Source organism: Vicugna pacos, chromosome 16 (genome assembly GCF_048564905.1).
Source record: "Vicugna pacos chromosome 16, VicPac4, whole genome shotgun sequence".
Taxonomy (NCBI): domain Eukaryota; kingdom Metazoa; phylum Chordata; class Mammalia; order Artiodactyla; family Camelidae; genus Vicugna; species Vicugna pacos.
In genome coordinates this window covers 56,424,423-56,438,770 of record NC_133002.1, presented here as the reverse complement: position 1 = coordinate 56,438,770, position 14,348 = coordinate 56,424,423, and the positions used below count along the sequence as shown (strand labels likewise).

At 46.4% G+C, this 14,348-nt stretch overlaps 1 protein-coding gene across 18 annotated transcripts in view; it reads left to right on the top strand.

The window, feature by feature from the left end:
• The window catches only part of SLC39A11 (solute carrier family 39 member 11), a 348,535-nt gene that overhangs the window by 742 nt on the left and 333,445 nt on the right, over nucleotides 1-14,348 (top strand). The window contains exon 1 of one of the 18 annotated variants that reach the window (XM_072939505.1): nucleotides 51-132. The exons of the other annotated variants lie outside the window; for them this stretch is intronic. The gene's annotated coding sequence lies outside the window, so the exon portion shown is untranslated. Of the gene's footprint in view, nucleotides 1-50; nucleotides 133-14,348 lie in introns of those variants that run through there. 18 annotated transcript variants of the gene reach the window in all.

Sequence of the window (14,348 nt, the reverse complement as noted above, 5' to 3'; positions counted from 1 at the left end):
CCGCCCGGCGGCCATCTTGGTTGGGGGCGGAAGCGGTTCCGCCCCGCTGGCGGCCGTGCTGGTTCCGGGCGGGGCCGGCGCTGGGCGGTTTTTTTTAAGCGGAGACTGGTGGTGAGATCGCTAAGGCTGGAGGTAGGTCGGGCTCGCCCTCTCACGGATCTGAAGCCCCTCCCAGCGCGGGTGGAGCCTTTCCGCGTCGAAGTTAATTACGATCTAGCGCCGGCAGTCTGATTGTAATACCTCCTCGGACGCTCCTGTCCCTTACTAGTGCCATCGCGACCTCAGGACAGGGGTCTTTCCCCTGTGAGGATGCAGTTAAACTCTCTGCCGGCCCCCATTCCCTCGGAATCCCTCGGCCGGCCCCGTGTCCTGGGATGGATGAAGAGCCGACCCGCAGCTGGAACGCAACCTGTCTCCCCTGCTCTGCCTGCTGGCTCTTGGCGTGCCGCCTTCTCGGGCGTCTTTGTTGTTCGTTACTTTCTATGGTCATCAACCGAGTGCAGTGTTAGGAAAAGAGAAATTTTGAGTCCGTTTTTGTTCATTGGAAAGAGTAACTTCACAGTTGCCCTGGACCGGGCGGGAGCGCAGGGCTAGTCTGCCCCTTAAGGGGTGTGCGCACGCTGGTTTGCTTCTGGTTTTCTTTTGTGGGTTGGTTTATTATTTGGAGTTGTCGTTTTTGTTTCAGATCAGCGTTTTGCCATCTATTCTGCTTTGTCACACAACTTCCCACAAACTCAGAGCGCTCCCTGGTGGGGATCTGCACTTTGCTCTCGCTGCCGCCCTGTTCTGTAGGGACGCTTGCCGGTGTTTGGCTTCCCAGCATCTGCGAAATCGCTTTTCTGTGTTTGGAGAAGTCATCTGTGTTGAGGCAAGATCCGTTCCCCTTACAGCTGTGCTGGGCTCGGCCAACCAGACACAACCACCTAGGGCTTTAGATGGCGAGCTAGTGATGTCAAGGAGCAGGGACAGTGGAGATTTTGGTGGTGGCAGAGGTACCACCTGCAAACATCCACACTCCAAGCCCAGCAGGGACACTGGCTCCAGCTGAAGCGCCCAGCTGCCAGTGCTGGTGGTAGTGCTGGTGACAGCCATGGGCGACCACAGTGGTGTCCTCACCAGCATCTCCCTGAGGCATCTGTTGACTGGTTTCTGAACGTCAGCTTCCCCTTATTTGTGTCTGCTCGCTGAGTCAGGTTCCCCAGCTTTCCCAGATGTTCTGTGAGCTGTCCAGTCTCTTACTGATAAATTTCATTTCTTTTAAAATCGAAACAGTTTCCATTGCTTGTGCTCGAGACCCTAACTGATGCACTGTCCAGTTTTCCAGTTCTGTGAGAGTTTGGCTGGTGTCTTTCTAACAACAAGAGGGAGGACTGTCAACAGTCAGTCAGGGTGTGCGGGCCCCGAGGTTTGCAAGAGGCTTGCAGGAGGCGGCACGCACTTGTGCATATACCTGTCATTTAGGTAGAGAAAAGGCAAGCTCGTCAAGCTAACATCTTCACCGAGGAGCGTGTTCTGAGGGTGGTGCCTTCCCTAGCCTCTCTCTCTGCTTCCCCTGCCAAGTTCATCTGGCTGCCCTGAAGATGCCACTGTTGCTCTTCTGCTGGCAGAACCGAGAGCCTGACTGAGGCTGTTACAAGCCATCTTTGTGCCTGGAACCTGGGAAAGCTCCGGGTGCTGGAAGAGATATGTCTTTGACCCTTTACTCTCCATGTCTCCTTTCCCATTCCCCCTGCACTGAGGAGGCAGCCCCTTGCTCATCTGCCTTCTTCTGCTTTGTCCCCCTGTCACAACCAGGATGAGGGCAGAGGGCTCAGCTTCGGCCGCTGAACCAGGCGCTGTGCTGAGGACAGAGCAGCAGAGATGAGAAATAGAGTCTGTCACTCTCTCTTTTTTTCTCAAGGAGGCACACAAACAAGAAGCACCTCCTAGTTTTGTTGCCATGGTTTAGTTTTGGTTTAGGAATGGGTGTGTGTGTGTGTCTCTGTGTGTGTGGTGTGGTGTGGTGGCAGCTCTTGATGTCAGATTTTCTTCCTTTCACCTTGAATCTTTAGGGGTAGAATTTTAAACATCCAGCGTTTAAGTCCAAGAGATTACCTTTAGCCCTGGGCTCCTGAAATCAAACGTAGGCATTCTGCCAATTATAATAGCTGTGATTTTGAGCACCACCTAGGCACTTTGCTTATATTATCTTTAATTCTCACTGTAATCCTACAGCATAGGTGGTCTTACACTCCTTTGATTGGTAAAACAAGGTTCAGCAAGACCAAGGAACCTGTCTGAGATTACACAGTCAACAGCCCAGCCCGTCTTCAGATTCCCAGTTAGTTTGACTCTAAAGTCTCATGATTAGCTTCAAGGAAACTTTCAGAACATCAAGAGATAGAAAAGCCAAGCTGTTCTGAGCATCATTCAGATGGTACCTACATTGCTTCCTGTCCTGTGCCCAAAGGTGAGTCTCTAAAAGTATAGGCAGCTTGGGACCCAAGCTGGAGTGGCTCCCCAGTGATTTGGGGGCAGATAGTACATGGTGTGGCCATGCCAAGCTGTCTGCATGCTGGAGGGCTGTCTTTTAAAACTGGGAACATGTTCTGACGTTTACACTTTCTCTGGGGCCATCAGACTCTTACCTCACTCAGAACATTGAGGAGGCAGATTTCGCCTTACTTTTTAATAGAAAGATAGAAAGCAAGCCAGCATAATGCCTAAAATAGAAGGTTTTTTTAAAAACAGATTTTTGCAGATACCACATGTTCTTTTTCTGTTCCTTTGCATTTCTCCTAAATTTTTTAATGGAGGTACTGGGGATTGAACCAGGACCTCATGCATGCTAAGCATGTGCAGTACCACTGAGCTGTACACCCCCCCCGCCCACTCCATATTCTTTTTCTTTTATGCATTAAGTGGTCTAGCATCTGGGAAAGGGTCCCCTCGACCTTGGCTCCCTGACTAAATGATTCAATAAATATTTGCAAAATGAGTGACTGGTGTTATTCATATACGCCACACAATCACAAAGTATCTGCTCAAAGGATGCATTTTGGAAGAGGCAAAAGAGTCTTTTACCATGTGTTGCCTAATAGCTGAAACACTGACAGCAGTAAGACGGTTCTCACCTGTATCACACCCACTTCAGTGCCTTGCTTCAGGACCTCTTCTTCTGTGTAATGTGGCTGCATCTTTGGCATGCCGCTGTTTGATCTGAAGAGTGAACCTGCTGAGTCTATCTGTACCCTGATCACTTTGGAGGAAGGGCTGTCCTCTCATGGAGTTAGGATGGAATGGGGGCTGGGCACACCAGAGAGGAGAGAATAAATGGAAGAGACAAAGTAACAGAGGAAACGTAAAATGAGAAATTTAACTCTGCCTAAGCTAGGAGAAATGGAAAGGGAGAAAGCAAGAAGGTGGGAAAAAAAGGAGAGATATCCAACCTCAAATTAACGGAGAGCAAGGAAAAGAAAGGGAAATCTGATCTGGTAAAGGACAGACTATGTCAATAAAAAGAGTGTCAGGGGCTGGACCGAAGGCTGAGTTACACACTGCTGCCCGACGTGATTCAGACAGTGGGTGTTTGCCCTTGGCTGAGATGCCAGTGGGATTAAGAAAGCCTAATGCAGTAGTCTTGACATCTTCATGTCAGCGTTTATCAGCCGGTGCCCATGGGAGGTGATGTTTGTAGTAGAAGGGATGGTTATTTGACTTAACTATTTGCAGATACCTAAGACCCCACCTTCAACAAATAGCCAGGCAGGCATCACACCTGATGGAAGGGAGCCTGGACGTCTGGGCGACACACATTCTCAACACCTTGACTAAAAAAGGTGATATGGGAACTCACACTGCAAACATTATGTCTCTAACTAGTGTCTATTTGAGCACCCACTATGTTAATTAGCTGTGTGTTGGATGCTACAGAGAATACAAAAGATGTTTGATTAAAGCCAATGATACTGTAATAAGCTCTCACTTCTTTTCAAGTCTCCTACGTTGTCTTTTCCTGTTCCCCACTGTACCACCCTCGCTGATAAGCTCTCGCACAGAAGTAATCAGACAGGAATGATGCTAAATCACCCTCCTGCTAAATCCACTAAATCTAACTCTGGATCTCACCCCTCCTACCTCTCAAAGATTTCACTTCTCTCTCCTCCGTAATTTTCTCCTTCTCAGCTGGATCGTTCCCATTATCTCAAAAATACTCTCTAGCGCCTCCCATCTTATAAAAATGCTCCTTTGTCTACAGCTCTCCTGCCGGCACTCGCCCATTTTTCCTCTCCTCATCACAAGGAGACGTCTTAACCCTTGGTAACTTCTGTCTTCACAAGTCACCTCCCTGTCTCTTTTTCAGCTCCATCCGTGAGGGATTCTCAGATCATCATCACTCCATGCACTGAAAGACCTCCCTCTCCATCTTGTCAATTTCAGGAGTCCCCTTTCAGTTTCCTGCCCTTTCAGCAGTGTTCGGCCCCTTGTTGACACAGTCGCCTCTTGTCTTCCGTGACGTGGCTCTGAGTGGCTTTTCTCTTCCCTCACTAGGCGCTGCTTCTCAACCATTTTTGCTGGCTCTTCTTCCTTTGCTTGACCTTGCAGTGTTGGATGGGCCCAGGCTCAAGCCTTTGCACTGGTCCCTTCTTGATCTGCAGTCCCCGTCTAGGTGATTCTATCCTGCCCTGTCACCTTAAGAATGAGAGGGTCTCCATCGTGCTGATAATTTTGTATGTTGCAGAGGGAGATCACACAGTTGCATTCCGCATCTTCAGTGCCCAAGCAGAGTTGAGTCTTCGGGTACTGAGCACCTAGAAGGCTGTGTGAGCGGGTGGAGCTCTAGCCCTCCATCCTTTTTGCAGCTCCCAAGCTGCCCAATGGTTATTTTCTGAAAATCCAATGTATCTTCTTAGGCTTTGGAGAGTGTGTCTATAGTTGGAAGGCCCTGAGGGCCCCTCAGTTATGCCTGTACCCTGGTGGAAGTTTGGATGAACCTGTTCCAGCTGTTCTAATAGAACGTGGGCAGCTCTGAGAGTGCTGGGGTTCCAGGAAGGGAGGATAGCCTATGAAGGGGGGATACTGTGGTTTTCCATGTGCCACCTCCCATCACCCCACCCATTCTGCACCCCTCTCTGGAGGCTGACCTCTGTGCACGGCCTCTTTAGGCTCTCTTGTCCTCTGGCTGTGGTTGAATTCGGCCGTGGGAGGAGATCAGAGGGACCTGCTGTGATTCTGGCTGTGGCTAAATTACTTTACAGCCACAGCTCCTGTTGGGTCACACCTTCCCGATGGCTTCGGCTCTCTCACTGGGCTCTCACAACCTCACCCCCTGCCTGGCCCCTTCAGCTCTTGGGCTAGTGAAGTCTTCCTTCCACCCTAACCTAGCCTCTGGGCATCTCCCCCCATCTCTTGCTGATTCCCTCATGCCTCCCCACCTATCTGTACGCAGCTCCTTCATTGCATTCATTTCAGTTAAAGCCCTTTGAGCGTGCCATCTGTTTCCAGCTGGACCCGTGAGGGATACAGATGGTTACAGATCAGGGATTAACGGCATGATCCGCGCTCCCTCTGGTTAGCACCAGGCCCCAGGCCAACCACGTTCTCATACTGAAGGAAGAACAAAGAACTCAGCAGTGTATAACGTGCCATGAACTGTCAGTTTCTAGAACACGTTGATGATAAGAGGCTCTGTTTAGCGAGGTGAGAAGTTGATATCCCTGGTCCATTCTGGTGGAGACCAAAGTTTAGTTAGGCTTAGCAGAGGAGGAAAGTCCTCTAGCCAGGAAGGAACATTGTGTAGATAGAAATCATGGAGCACCTTATCAAGTAGACGCATAATGCGTTTACTTTTCTGCACCGCACTTGCTTTCATCCTGCATCACATGGTTGGTTGTGTTGGTGCCCAGCTTAGCTTTCCTCATGGCAGGATTAGAAGCTGTGGTTTAATATTAGCCAATTTGGAAAATGGTCAGTGGTTTAACAGCCAAAAAGTTCCTGGTCTTCTTTTGCTGTGATTAAAGGTGAGAGGAACCTCATGTTTACTGGACACCCTGATATACCTGATAATGTGATCCATTATTTAAAATATTTTCTTTCAGCAAATCTTTTTTTTTAATTCTTATTTTTATTGACGTGTAATTGATTTACAGCATTAATTTCAGGTGTACAGCAAAGCGATTCAGTTATACATACGGACTTGTTTTTCTTCAGTTTCTTTTCTGTTACGGTTCATTACAAGAAATTGAATATGGTTCCCTGTGCTATACAGTACGTCCTTGTTTTTTTTGGTCTATTTTATGTATATTAATATGTATCTGTTAGTCTCAAGCTCCTAATCTATCCCTCCCTGCCTTTTTCCCCTGGGTAACCACAGTTTGTTTTCTATGTCCATGAATCTATTTCTGGTTTGTGAATGAAATTTGTATTTTTTTTTTCAGATTCCACATATAAGCGACATCATACAATATTTGTCTTTGACTTACTTCACTTAACATGATAATCTCTAGGTTCATCCATGTTGCTGCAGATGGCATTATTTTATTCTTTTTAATGGTTTTTCAGCCAATCTTTACACAATTCTGTGAGGTCCTTGGCATTATCCCTGTTTTGCAGACAGGTAAATGAGGACTTGAAAATGTCAGGCTCTGGGTCACACCTCCCACTGGCAGAAGTGCAGAGATCTGGTTAAGAAATCAGGTTCTGGGCCAGTGATGCAAGTATACTATGCCTCAGTTTCCTCATCTGTGGAATGGGGGTAACATGAGGACCTACTTCATAGAGCTCTTGTGACGACTGAATGCAATGATGAATTCGAACAGAGCTTTGAACAGCGCTCAGGACATCGTGAGCCTTCCCCAAATTGGCTAATTTTCTTTTCTGATTTTAGCAGTCTAATCCTAGTTAAGACTCTGTTTTAAGCACCTGGACTTTTTCTTCTTTTTTTTGGTGTGTTTTAATTTTGAGTGAAAGACCTGATGAGAAGATGATTTAAAAAAAAGTTGTTTTCTTTGCTTTTAAAACTCTTGACATTTCTCTGCCATCAGTTTTGCTATTAGCAAACGTGACATGTCTTTAGGACATTTTTAGAGCATCCCTTTCGTCATCTGCGTTGCAATGACTTAGTCATGCTGTTTAAACCAGGTTACTGAAATCTGGGAGAAATCAGATGGGACCGTTAAAAACAGTCTGTGTGCAAAATGGGACTCACCCACCGTTGTCTGTTTTTAAGCCTTTTTTTTTCTTTTGCTCTCGGGCAGGTGATTATGAAGACACTTAGAAAACCTTTTGTAGGCTTTTCGTTGGGCTGGGAGTTTTAAAACAAATTGTAAAATTCTAGAGTTTCCAGTTCAGTGTTTTTAGGAAACCTGGGGAGTGGGGGTTATGTCACCTAGGACTCTGGCCCATTTTCCTGAGTCTATGGGGTCTTTTTCAGAAGTAAATGGGAGGTGAATTGAGTCCACGTAGCTGGCCTAAGGAACGCACTTCAGTCTGAGTCCCTTCAGTGGAGAGCTTGATTTCACGTGAAGGCAGTTTATAAAACCGGGGCGCTTGCAAAAATAAATAAACAAATAGAGTCACTAAAGAAATGTCTGCTTCTTGTTTCCTAGTACATACAATCGAGTATTACAGCAAAGATCAAGACAGATTTACCCCCAGAGAAACACGCAATCACAAAGGCTGGTGCAGCGAACTTGACCGCATAGTTTTAGCTATTTCTTCTAAGTCCTGGGCATGCAGGAAAGACACGTTAGCAAGAACAGCCACCTTCAAGATACCATCAGAATAGTAAAAATGTTTCGGTTATGCGCACACCTGTTCTCGACATATTAAAACCATCATTCTCATCACGTAATTAAAACTGTTTTTGCCGGGGGGCTGCTGAAGGCTTTTTCTGGATGTCCCAGATTTCTTTGTATTTGTGGAACATGGAAGGAAGAAGGAAACAACATGAAGCCTTCAAAGGCTGGGGTGGAAAGAGCCTGAAGGCTCGCATTTCATTCTCTCCTGCACCTTCAGAAAGGGAGTGGGGAGACAATGCCAGCACCTCAAAAGAACAGAAGAGGGGATGAGAAGCACGTGAGAGCCTATATGCGAAGGGCTTTCAGTCTCCTTTGATAATGATTGATCTGCTGTTTGTAAAAACCTGCTGTTGTTTATGGTGGCAGCCAGAGAGTGATGGATAGATTAACTCTGAAATAAGGAGTGAATGTACTTTAGGGAAAACGCACCATATGTTAGACTATCTTCAACACGTTCTAAAAGTCAACTCTGGTACTCTGTGCTCTGTTCTTTCCTAGTGAGATGGTTCTCGGGCTGTTGGAAACTCAAATGGAGACTCTTCCTAGGGGAAGAAGCTTTCAAATCATTCCCGGTAGTTGAATCATATGCCATTACTTTTACTTGAGATCAGATTGGGTGAACGTGGTGGCTGCTCCTGGCCCTTCCCTGCGTGGCTGGGCTGGCTGATTTCCTCCTCCAAGCAGACGGGAAGCCAGTCTTCGTTATGATTGTTCTCATGGGAACTACTTATTAGACTGCTTCCTTCCGAGGTCACGCGGTGATGGGAAGGTGGGAGAGAGGGAGAGGAAGGATGAACGAGGCTCTCCATCCAGCCGAAGGATGACGTGCCTCTCTGCCGACTGTTTCCTTCAAAATCCATTCCCTGCCTCGTGTTACAAAAATGAAGTGTCTCTCTCTATTTTTGAAAGGTGGGCATGTGGAACTCTCAAAAAGGGAAAGCATTTTAAAAATTTCAAATTTTAAATATAGTGGGGGGAGGGTATAGCTCAGTGGTAGAACGTGTGCCTAGCATGCACGAGGTCCTGGGTTCCATCCCCAGTACCGCCATTAAAATAAATGAGTAAATAAAAATAAAAATAAATAAATAAGTAAACCTGACTACCTCCCCCACCACAAAATTAAAAATATATATAAATACTAGAGAACACTGTTTGGAAAGACAGATGGAGGAAATAGAGAAAATGAACTCTGATGAGTGATGTTTCCAAAAATGTGAAACTCCTTGCTCAAAGGCAGCCCATCTCCTGCCATGACTCCGCGCAGGGTACCGGGGCCTCCGCCGACCTTGGCACTCTTTAAGTGAAGCCGAGCTTCGGCAATGAGCTTTACTGCTGGCATTAGCTGCCGCTTTCTCGTCTTGCTGTGGTTCTTCTCCGGCTATTAGGGTTTATTCGTCCTGGGACAGAAAAGAAGCCCTCGAAATCCCAAACCCTCTCAGTACCCATTTCCTCATTGGCCCAACAGCCCAAAATCACGTAGCTGATGGCAAACTAGATTTCGTGTCCGCTCAGCTGGACTGGAGATGTTGAGTTTAAGATCGAGGGAGAATGGGTTTCCTTGGCTGCAATGACAGGCCCCAGTAGAAGCCACACGCGATGTGGCTGAGGATGCGATTGGTGCCGCCTTCCGGTTGACAAGCCCTTGGAGGTGGCAGCAAGCAGAGGTGTCGCGTGAAGGTGCAGGAGAGAAGGGCAGCGAAACACAGCTGTGGTCTGTCGCCCCTCAGAGCAAGGCTGCGATACATAGTACAGCGCCCATCCACCTGGGAGTTGGGAAGAGCAATTTAGGAGACTATTTTGGTCTGCCAAAGAGCATGTAAGTGGAAGTCAAACAAAGGGAGTCTTCATCTAGTCTGAGCCTTTGCTCCGGAAGTATCTAGACTCCAGGTTGGCAATGCAGCTGAGACTAAACTAATTTTAATTAATCTTGAGAATGAACCCTGGAGAATTCTGTTCATTGAAGAAGGCTATAACAACACTCTCTTGCCCATCACATGCTGGTGGATATGTAAAATGCCCAAGGTGAGGTGATGTAAGTGTCCCAATCCATGGAAATGGACTAGGGTGAACGGTAGACTCAGGGAAGACTTCTTTTATCTTGAAGAGACTATTTTGCGGAGGTGCGTTCATGGCTGAGGAAGAGAACTGTGATTTATTTGCTTGGTGGCTGAGGATCTCAGCTTCCCCAGAAATGTCCAGCCTCAGATTTGCATTGAGAAGCATGGCAGGGGGTTGTGGGGTGAGGAGTGTCTATTAAAACACTGTCCTTGATGAGAAGGCAACTGGGAAATTATTTTGAGTGATGTTTCTGCAAAGAAGTTGTGTTGTTTTTCTTATGTAAAAATACTGCCATGAGCAGAACATGTGTCTCAGGTTGGGTGACTAGTGGGGATGACTTGTAGTAAATCACCTAACCCTTTTGTTGACTCTATTTTTTTTTTTTTAATTTGAGGTGTTATTGCAGGGACAGCTGGCTGCGGCTAGGCATGCAGTCTGTGACCTGGCACAGAATCCTCCGGGTGAAAAGTTTGCTTGGGCACAAAATCCCCCACCTCTGTCTAGAAAAAAATGACTCAATATCCTTAGACTTCAAATGAGTTAATCAAATTCTAGTTCTCTTCCTCCTTCGAAAGCGTTAGGGAATCTCTGCATCTTGGAGGCGTTGCCTAAAAGATGTAAAGTTATGTTGTGTGTGTGCACACACGGGTTGCATGTATGCCTCATATGTGCGTGCATGTCATGTGCACACACGTGAGCACGTCCTTCATATGCATGAGCATCACGTGGGCATGCGTGTGCTCCGTTGTGTTACCTGTACTTGTCTGAGTGCACATGATGTAGTGAAGGGGCAGGTTAAACTGCACTTGAGAGCCTTGGAAGACCATCCATTTCTCCAGAGAAGTGGGATGCTGGTTTACGTTAGGAAAACAGCTAAGCCTGGGTTTTGTTATGTGGGAACCATTTGGGGTTCTTGTTAAAAAATAATACCCATAAGAAAAAAATATCAGCTCTGCCAGGAATGACCATAGTCCCTGGCCTGGGGACAGGGAGCCTCACAAGAACTGATACCCAGCCATGTGCCAGGTCTGGGGGTGGAGGGACCCTGTCCAGGAAGGCATCGGTGCTCCTTTTTGGTACCTGGTGAATCTACAGGTGGTCCTGTAGAGCTGATGGTGGATCTTACTCTTTTTGAGACTAGCAGTCTTCTCTCAGGCCCCCCCTGCCCTGTACTGGTTACTTTGTAATCTGTTCTCTGGTAGGACGTGGGCCCACTGTGTCTCCTTCTGTGCCCAGGCTACAGCCGTCTTATTTGGTAGATCCCAGCACGCCCCTCCTCTCTTCAGGGGCTGCCACTGCAAAGGGGCTTTCTCTGTTGCTCAAGCAATTGGAGGTCCCAGTCACTGAATAACTGCGGTGGGTAAAGCTATGGGAAGCCCCTTTCAGATTTTTTTAAATTTCTTTTTTGGGGGGGTAGGTAATTCGGTTTATTTATTATTATTTTAATGGAGGTACTGGGGATTGAACCCAAGACCTCGTGCACGCTAAGCACTGCACTCTACCCCTGAGCTATACCCTCCCCTCAGATTTCTTTTTAAGTGGGCCTTGCGTCAGATTCCTCAACTGGCTTTTCCAAAAGGATGGGGTAATTTCATCTCTGACCGGTACCTTCCTTTTCTGCTTCCAGTGCTCCTTATCACAGACCAGACGCCAATGTCCTGGCAAAGAGGTCTTTTCTCCCCCGAATCTGGTCCTTCAGTGATGCCAGGAAAGGAGAGAAAGATGGAAAAATAAAGCCTCTCCTTCTCCACGTAAACTCCCTCTCTGCCCACCTGAAGTTGAATCTCTGTGTCATTAGCTCTCTCTCTCCTGCTGAAAATCTTTGTCTTGTGGGAGCAGGCGTTCACGGAGCCCAGTGATGAAGCCGCAGTGTCTCATTTAATTGATAATCATACTCACTTTTAATCTTAGGAGAATCAGTCATGTTTTATATTTAGCTTGGATAAGTCTTGTTTAATATTTAGCTCTGGTTTTCAGCCTCATCTGGATCCCTGCAACCGGACATGTCTAAAGGAGAACACAAGATGCCCGGCCTGTGTTCGGTCACTGCTGAGTTAAAGACGAGGGTGGGCAGTCACTGAAATTGGTGGAGGATGTGGGAGGTGCGAAAGCTCGTCCTTGAGCTGTTGTTCTTCGACCTAGCTTGGGTAGTACAACCACAGAAGCTTTTCAGCTGTAGGTAGAATACAGCCCCTGGTGTCTACTTTGCAGATGAGCTGCTAAAAAAAAAAAAAAAAAAAAAAAAAAAAAAAAAAGAGGCTCTGCCTATGGGAATATTCCCAGAAACTCACATATTAGAAGCAAAACAGCCACTTAGGTGAAGGTTTGCTTTGCTAGAACATTCGATGGGAAATTTGAGTGTTTTTGAATCGCAAAAATACAGATTAAACAAGTGGCAGATTCTAAGTTATTACTTATAAGCTCAAACACTTGGTTTGCCAGCTGTTGTGATTTTGGTGGTGATACACGTTACTGAAACACTCGCTGCACCTTCCCAACCATGTATGGAAACTTTGGGTGGTTCTGTCATCACCCTTCTTCAACAAGGCCAGAGTTCATTTCTGTCTTTCATTGTAACCCGACTGTCTTGACTGAACAGACACGTCCGGAGCTGGTCAGGAACATCTATCTTGACAGCCACCTACTGGCTGCCTCTTTCCGTGACCAGGCTGTCCACGTTTCCAGCCCGGTGCTTGTCTTTAGGGCAGCTGGGGCCGAAAGCTTCAATCCTTGTATTCTGTCATGGAGAACAGGCTGGATTTGTGGAAGCCCATGGACTCCAGTAAACTGCCAGCTCTGGAAGCCCCAATCACTGACCTGCGTTTTCTTCTCTGTGTGCCATTTGTGATAGATAAATAAATTTATGCAGAGAAACAGAAAGAGGTACAATGATAAGATGAGACGGCAGGGGCTGTTACACATCAACGCACGCGACAGAGTTGCACAGTGTTACTAAAGCTCAGCGACACGTTCAGCTAAGGGCTTCCCAGCGGCTGCGACTGATGGAGTGTGACTCCCACCCCTCTTCCTTTCCCGCCTCCTCCTTTTTCTTCCTCTTGTTTATAAAAACAAGCAAGAGAAAGAAGTGCAGTAATCCTTCCACCATCCAGTAGCCTTCTCCTTGTATCTTCCTTGACTGTCTCAAGCTGTGGCGTGAACCTCACCAAAGTTCCGACTCCACGTCCAGTGTTACTCAGCTCTCCGTTACGGAGATGCAAGCTAGCGTCACTCAGCACAGGCCCCAGTGTCATAGTCTCTCTTCCGATATCTTTCTCACTAAATCCACTCTTAGGTTTAATCAGCTCTTAACTACCCATGCTAATGGAAGGTAAGTAGTAGCTTGCATAATCTAAACGATCAGATATTCTAAAATCGTTACTTTAAAAAAAATTTTTTTTAGTGGGAGTACTGGGGATGGAACCTAGGCAAAAATCATTACTTTTTATTCTTTCTCAGCACCCAGTCGATCTGTCTTCATAATTACATGTTGAGTGGAGGCTAAGATTAAATTTTGGAATTAAAGTTATGTTAATGTTTAAATTAAAATGTTTATTCCCTCTTTGGATCAAAGGAAACAACTGGAGAGCAAATTATCCTTGAAAGAGATGTGTGTTTCGCAAAGTGGAGACTCCATCTTCATATGGTAGAAAGCCGACTGCTTCTTTGGGCAGAATTATAGCATCAATCTTAAAGGTCCTGTCTTACAGCCCTAGAATGATCTTCCTGCTGAGAAGTATCCAGCATCTACCTGGGTATGCCTTTCGTTTTAAGACTTTAGCTGGCTGCTTTGGACTCTGGCCTTCTTGCAGGCCATCAGTTTCTCTGATCAGGGGGCATGAGTGCTATAAATTAGTCTACCTGCCTTGAAATTATTCCTACCAGTTCTTGGTCCCTTGGAATCACTCACTTCTCTAAGTAAAGGTCAGCGTTTGTGCAAAGACCAGGAACATCTCGTATTATAATAATGGTAAAGTCGGGTTTAAAGCATTTCATTGCAAATCTTTCTTTGCTTGTTTTTATGAAGAGGAAGGAGGACGCAGAGAAGAAGGAGGAGGAAGTGGAGGAGGAGTCAGTCTCCCTTAATTGTGGCTGCTAGGACGTCCTGAGCTGAGCTTGCAGCTGACCTTTCCTTCAGTAAACATGTGGGATTTTAGTGCATGCATTTTTGGGTAACAGTCTTTCCCACTGTCTCATCTTACAGTTGTCCCTCTCTTTATTTTTGCATGGACTTATTTATCTACCATAAATCTTACTGAACATATTTTCTGGGCCACAGTAAGTACTTTTGGGAATGAGGTGGCATAAATTCACAGACAGACAGAATAAAGGCAGCACATTAACAACCACCACAGGTGGAGTTCTTAGTCATTCCTGCTGTCAGACAGCCCTTGCTTAGGGAGCCGGAAGGGGCTAGCTTATTTTTAAATATGGTAAAATGTATGTGTGAGACACTAAGAGTGAGGCTTTCATATAAACCTAGAGATGATGGTGTCCTGACGAACACCCAAGTGT